The sequence below is a fragment of the Furipterus horrens genome, unplaced genomic scaffold (genome assembly GCF_987537825.1).
Source record: "Furipterus horrens unplaced genomic scaffold, mFurHor1.1.pri manual_scaffold_7, whole genome shotgun sequence".
NCBI lineage: Eukaryota > Metazoa > Chordata > Mammalia > Chiroptera > Furipteridae > Furipterus > Furipterus horrens.
The window spans coordinates 63514251-63521500 of NW_028327177.1; positions in this window are offsets into that span (position 1 = coordinate 63514251).

Here is a 7250-nt window from a genome sequence, read left to right on the forward strand (position 1 = left end):
CTTCCAGCAAGCAGGTCAAATTCAATGGGACCAATGTTTTTGCCTCCACTATGCTCATACCTAGGCTCTACATGACTCCACTCTTCTTATTTTCCCTTTAGCCCTCTATCATTTTCTCCTCAATCCCTGGTTGAGCCTCTTTGGCTCCCAACCCTGGTCAAGGTGTTACAGAAACAGGGGAGTCCAAAAACAAACCCCAGAGTTTGCAGCTGGGAGATAGGGAAAAGGAAGCAGCTTTCAGGATGCCCTTGCATGCTTGGGGCTAGTGGCTGAAAACATTGTTGCACAAAGATCCGCTTTACTTCCAAGGCTCAGGAAGATGGGAGGGATCTTAGACTGTGGGATGATACGGAAGAAGCCTACAGAGCCTACATAGGGTTCTGTGAATGGTCAGAACTGCTTGGAGCACCCACTGGGTCAGAGGACACAGTCAGGTAGAGAAACAGCTGTGGACATTTTAGCTCTCACTCTGGCTCTCTGGGGCTCTCTCTCTCTCTCCTCTCTCTCTCTCTCTCTCTCTCTCTCTCTCTCTCTCGCTCTCGTGGGCTCCCTCCATGTGGTTTGGAGAAGGGGTCTCCAGGCTGCTTAAAGAAGAAGCTCTCGCCATGCAGTTTTGAGAAGGAGAGGATATCCATGTGGTTGGCAGGAAGAAGGCAGTTTACAAGGAGGCTGAGAATCAAGGCAGTTCTGCATTGAGAGTTGGAGGGCACCACAACACAGAAAGGACCTCCCCAATCAGATTTGAGTGATTGGCAGCTACTGGTAAAGCTGAACTGTGCCTCGGAAGTAGGGAAACAGTGTTTCTGACTTTCCTAAGACTGGCCAGGTCTGGGAGGGGAAGGCAGGACTATGTGTAAATAAACAATTCTTTTTCTTTTCACCAAACTCTGGTATTGAGAGTTATAATTCTGGCGGAGGGCAATCGAGCCTCTAACTAAGCAGCCCATGGGTTCTGTTTCAATTGGAGCAGCCCAGGGGTTCTGTTACAAAGGCTTTTCAGCTCCCAGAAGAATGTCATCATTCCTACTGCTTCCTTACTCACCAAAAATGGCTTATTGTCAATGCAGACCCTCCTTTCAACTCAACCACTTTCTTTCACAGGAAACAGACCCTGTAACACTCTCTTTTCAAATTCCCCAGTAGCTATACACTTTGGGTCAAAAGGGGTTCTATCTTTACTGAATTCATAAACAATACCCAATTCCACAACCCTACCATCAGTCTTCTAGTAGCAGCCTTTCTAGCAGTTCAAAGGGTCCAGTAGTGGGGAACCAAATCTTCAAAAATCCAACAACTAGTTAATGGCAAATATACCTCTGAAACCAGCCAGTTAAACTTGTTGACAATAACCTGGCAACAGAACTACCCACTCCAATAGGGGAAAACTGCATTTGTGGGAATAAGGCTTATTTGACCTTCCCTTCACAGTGAAGGGAAATTTGCCCCCTTGGGTACATCCTTCCTGATGTCTCCACAGCCTGGGAGAATGTCACTCTCCCATTCCCATTAAGGGCACAGGACATTTAATCAAGAGGGCTGGTGCCCTCGCTCCCCTGATATTACTTATAGGCATCCTCTTGGCTATGGGAAGGGTAGTAGAGAGAGCCTCCATAGGCACCCACCATTGCCTATCCTAGGATACAACCAAAGCACTAACTAAAATAGGGGAGACTTTAGCATTCCTTCAGGAACAGATAGACTCTCTAGTAGGGGTTGCCCTCCGGAATTGAAGGGTATTAGATCTCCTCACTGCTTTGGAAGGAGGCATGTGTTTATATCTCAAAGAGCAGTGTTGCTTCTATATCAACAAATCAGGACAAATACAACAGAACATTCAAGGTACCCTTGAATCTGCATCCAAAATTAAAACTTCAGCTTCATTTTGGGACTCAGAGTCATGGCTCACATCTCTATTCCTCCCTTTATTTGGCTCCCTTACTAGTAAACCTAATATACTAATATTTGAGCCAATGATAACTAACTTATTAACTAAATTTATTTCTTCCATAATAAAAACCATAAAATTACAAGTTATTGTTACAGAGGGATATCAGCCTCTAGGACCACAGTCCTTGATCATCTATAATAGACTGTCAGATGGATACCTCCCTTCGCCTCTTTTCACCAAAAGTTTGCAAGCATGGGAACCCAAGATTACTATGACACCCCTCTCCAGCAGAAAGAAGTCAGAGCAGTCATCACCCCAGTAGTCCACAAAGATTTGGGTTCCTATTTCTTGAAGGAAGAACATTAGGCAACAGTTAAGAATAAGCAGTGGGAGTAAGGAGTAAGGAGGGGACCACTGCCATTGTTGACCCAAGGCAAATAGTTGAAATAGTTTCAGCTAACTGACTGTGTTGTGAAATAGCAAAGTATCATTGCTGTTTACCCCCTACCCTGGTGTGGATAGTCAAGGAGAATTACAGGAAAGGGCATGCACAGAAGAGAATAAAGTTATGTGACCAAAGTTATCTGTCAATTAATATAGAACCCCCGCTTTATGCTAATACAATCACACATGTACTTAAAGCAGCAGATCCAGGAGGTTCGCACCTTTCTCACCACTCTCGGCAGACCTCTTCTTTCCCTTGATGTACTAATAAAACTCTTACTTCTTACTCATCCACTTTTGTCTTGATGATCTGTAATTCTTTACTGCCTCGGTATGTAGAACTGAGTTCCAGGAACATGCTAATCAACAATTCTTTATCTGAGTCACTGACATTTCTTTCCTGGAACACAATGGCTAGATACAATCTCAATTGCTTGCAGACCCTCTGAGATACAAAGGTTGAATTGCTTGCCCACCTCCTGGAGTCACATAAGTCATACATTTCAGTTCCTGAAATAACAGCTTTCCACATGCATTAATTGTGTAAGCCTATTAATTACAATTGAAACTAAAATCTTTAACTCTTGAGTTCTCCTATCAGGTACACTAAAAGACATGCCAAAAATATATAGCTAGAGTTGCTCCCTGGCTATATTTATATGACATAATATACTTTAAAATCATAAATGCTGCCAGATATAAAATGGATATTACAAAATGACAAAAGGGATAAAGTCAATCAAAAACATAATTATACTAACTGAGTATGGGCCTACCAAAAGAGCTCTAAAATGTATAAAACAAAAAATGATAGCTCTAAAAGGAAAATCCATAATATTAGGAGGAAAACTTACCACTCTTAGTAATTGATGCTCAAAATACATAAAATCAGTAAGAGTTGAAAGATGTGAACACTGCAATTAACCGAATTGACCCAATTGACATTTATAAGGCAACCACCCAAGAAAAAAATAATATACCCTTATACATGGAACATTGACTGAGATAGATTATATTTGTGGACAAAAAGGGGCCACATGTGAAACCTGACAAGTTTAGGGGTGGCCTGCATGACACCCTTACAAACTCAAAGGATGGTATAAAATTAAAATGTATTAACTAAAAGCAGGTCATGGGGGACAGTCATTGCCCTAGGCTAGACTCTTCCTTGACAAAGTCAATCTTTACCTTAATTGAGCCTGTCTATTGTCTTTTTGCATCTATCATAACATATCTTTGGAATGTCAGGTAACATCATTTTTTTCCAAACCCCTGGGGCACAAACACTACACCAGAGTAGAGACCACAAATCCCCCCTGTTATTATTATCATGATAATTGTTGACTGTTAACTATTTTGTACCCACTTATGTAAAAGAAGTATGTGTCTATCATTTTACCTTTTTAATCAGTCCCAAAGGTTTCCCTGCTTTTTCTCCCACCATAAAATAAAATAAAATGCTCTTAAAATAAATTTTAATTGATGAACCCCTAGACAGATTGACAAAGAGAGATGTATAAGATAAGATGCTGTTTACCAGTATCAGGAAAGTGGGGGATCTAGAATGATCCCATAGATATTACAAAGTAAATACCTGTGAACAACTCTGTGTGTCTAAGTTCAACAACTTAAGTCAACACATTTTTTCTGCAATGGGCCAGGTGGTAATATTTTAGGTTTGTGGAGTCCCTGTTGCAACAACACTACTCTGAAGTTGTAGCATTAAAGCAGCTGTAATCAATACAATTTATTTACAGGTAAACAAGCAAATGTCTATCCCCTGAGATCAGCAAAAAGGCAAATGATGTCCACTTTACCATACCTGTTAACCATTTTATTACATAGGTCCTATACAGTGCAATAAATAAGAAAAAGGTAAATATAATGGGCAGAGGAATTGGAAAGAAAGAAATAGAACTGCCTTTATTCAAATGTGATGTTATCATCTACATAAAAAATCCCAAATAATCTATAAAAACAGCTACTAGAATTACTAAGTGGTTTAGAAAGTAACAGAATATTAGGTCAGAGAAGATGGCGGAGGAGTGAGGGGAGGCTGCGCTTTCTGGCTCCCGAGACTCGTCTATAGTTTGGACTAATTGCAGACAGAACATCTCAGTGAGCAGCTGGACACTGGCAGTAGTCGAGCCTTGGCACTGCTGGTTTAGAGAAAACCATTTGGGAATGACCTGTTTGGTGAGGATAGCGGAGGAAAGAGAGACAAGATGGGGTTTCTGACTGGATTGGCTCCCTGAACTGCAGCTGGAAGTACACAAAGGCTTTTTGGGGACCACAGGCTTCCCCAGAGAGGAATTGGGAGGAGAGCGAATCTCTGCCTGTGGCAGAGCCAGGACTGAGCCAGGTGGCATCTGGCACTGAAAGACAAGAAAAAGCATACTGTTGTACATATGAGAAGGTGATTTTTCTTTATATTTTTCTCTTGTGAATGGCAGAAAGGGGAGGAAAGGTTGGGGGTGATAGGACATTCTTGAGGAGCGCAGGCGCAAAAGTGTGCTTGCTCACTGCCCAACCTTCCCCTTGGGTCGCCAAGCACACACAGGGAGGTACCCTCATTCACTGGCCCAGGTGCGCAGGGCCGCGCATCCAGGTCCCCCTCGGACACACTCCAACAGACATAAGATCAGTGCCTCAACAGGTGCAGGGAGGGCCCGCTGGGCACGCAGAAGACCGTGAGCAGACACCCCTGGCCAGCTCCAGTGGGCTCCAGGCCGGAGTGAAGACCACTTGCGCGGGCTCTGCTTGTGCCCACCCAGGCGGGTGCGGGAACTGCGGGCGGCTGTGGCAGCTCAGGAACAGCGGGCGGCGGCGACTCAAAGATGTTCACTTCCACTGTGCACAAGTGCCAGGGGCCCCGCCCCAAGGGGCAAGAGACCAATTCCCGTGGTGTGGCTTAGCAGGCCTGAGGCTAGTGCGAAGGCCAACAGGCATGCTCACATGCTCACATGCAAAAGCACCACGGCTGTCCACAACAGGAGCCAAAGAAACTCCGGCCACTGAGGGCACACACCGCTGCTGCAAGGAACAGAAACCTCTGGCCTGTTTCATTAGACCAGCGGTGGATCCAGAAAAAGAAGGCGGCAAACAAAGGATGAACAGAGTAAAAATTTTCCTTATATAATATATTTTAAATTTGTATTGCTATTTTAGTTTTTTTATTTGTATTTATTTTATTTTCTTAAAATTTCTTATTTTTAATTTTAATTTTTACTTTTATTTTTATTTTTTTAAAAACTATATCTTTAATTTGTTTCATACCATCTCTCCTTCTCATCTTTCCTCTTTAATTTTTGTTTGTCTGTCTAGTTTAGCCTCCCTTTCACACTAAATAAATAGAATATAACTACTATATGAATCTAATACTATACAATTCCACTTTCTTACTATATTCTGCATTTTTCTCTTTTTTTCTTTTATAATTATTAACATACAATGTAAATATTACCTACTGTCTTGCATAGTCTCGACACTACTTGCTACTATTATTAATCTATAATCTCCTCTCTGAAAAATCTTACTTTTCCTCCTTAAAAACAACTCTTTTATCTATTCTTCCTATAGTATAAAAGTCCTAATCTCTCTACATTTATATTAATACTAGCTCATTTGCTGACAGTAGAGGGAAAGAGGGTGGGGGATACTTTCGAGGGTGTGGGTTTCCTGCCTGGGTTGTGTGTTTGTTTTTAACAGCATCACCACAGAAGAACTCAAGATGAAGTGGACACAGTGACTCTCAATCAACTAGTCAGAGGGAAGATTCTACAAAAGAGCATCTGAAATATAACCAGACATCATAAACAAACGACATAAATGGTATCCCAAGAACATCAGACTCTAGAGATCAAAGAGACTGTACCACTGAAAACCCTAGATCTCCTATAAAGAATCTCATACCACAAAGGTGGGAAGTCAAAGCAGGCAAACCCAAAAAAGAAAAACAAACAAGAAGAATCCAACATGGTAAGAAGCAGAACAACCTCTCAATGAAAAGAAAAGAGGAATCCCAAGAAAGAGAGGTAGATGGAATAGACAGAGCCCAAATGTCAGACATGAAATTCAAAACAATGGTGGTGAAGAAGCTCAGTATACTCGAAAACCTCAAAAACAACTATGACAACCTCCAAGGAAGTTACTCACAACTCCAAGAAAATTACAGGAAACTTACAGAGAACTACACCAGCATAAAAAAGGACATAGAAACTATTAACAAGAACCAGGAAGAAATGAAAAATATAATCTGAACTGAAAAACACAGTAAAGTCAATCAAAAGTAGGCTAAAAGAAGCAGAGGATCGGATCAGTGAGTTAGAGGACAATGTAGAAAAAAATTCCCGGACAATATAACAAAACGAAAAAAGATTGAAAAGTATGAAGAAGATATAAGGGAATTACAGGATAGCATGAGGAAGAACAACATCCGAGTCATCAGAATTAAAGAGGGAGAAGAAGAGGAACGAGGAATAGAAAGGCTGATAGGAGAAGTAATGACAGAAAAATTTCCCAAACTGATGAGAGAAAAAGTTATGCAAGTTTAAAAAGCACAGAAAGTCCCAATGAAAAGGAACCCCCAAAAACCCACTCCAAGGCACATCATAATTAAAATGGCAACATTCAAAGATAAAGAGAGAATCCTGAAAGCAGCAAGAGAAAAACAGCAAATAACATACAAGGGAGCTCCGATAAAGTTATTGACCAATTTCTCAACAGAAACACTATAAGCCAGAAGGGAATGGTCAAAATTGTTTCAAGCAATGAAAAACAAAGGCCTACAACCAAGAATACTCTACCCAGCAAGGATCTCACTCAAAACGAAAGGTGAAATAAGGAGTATCTCAGACTAAGAAAGACTAAAAGAATACATCTCCACCAAACCAGCATTGCAAGAGATGCTAAATGAATG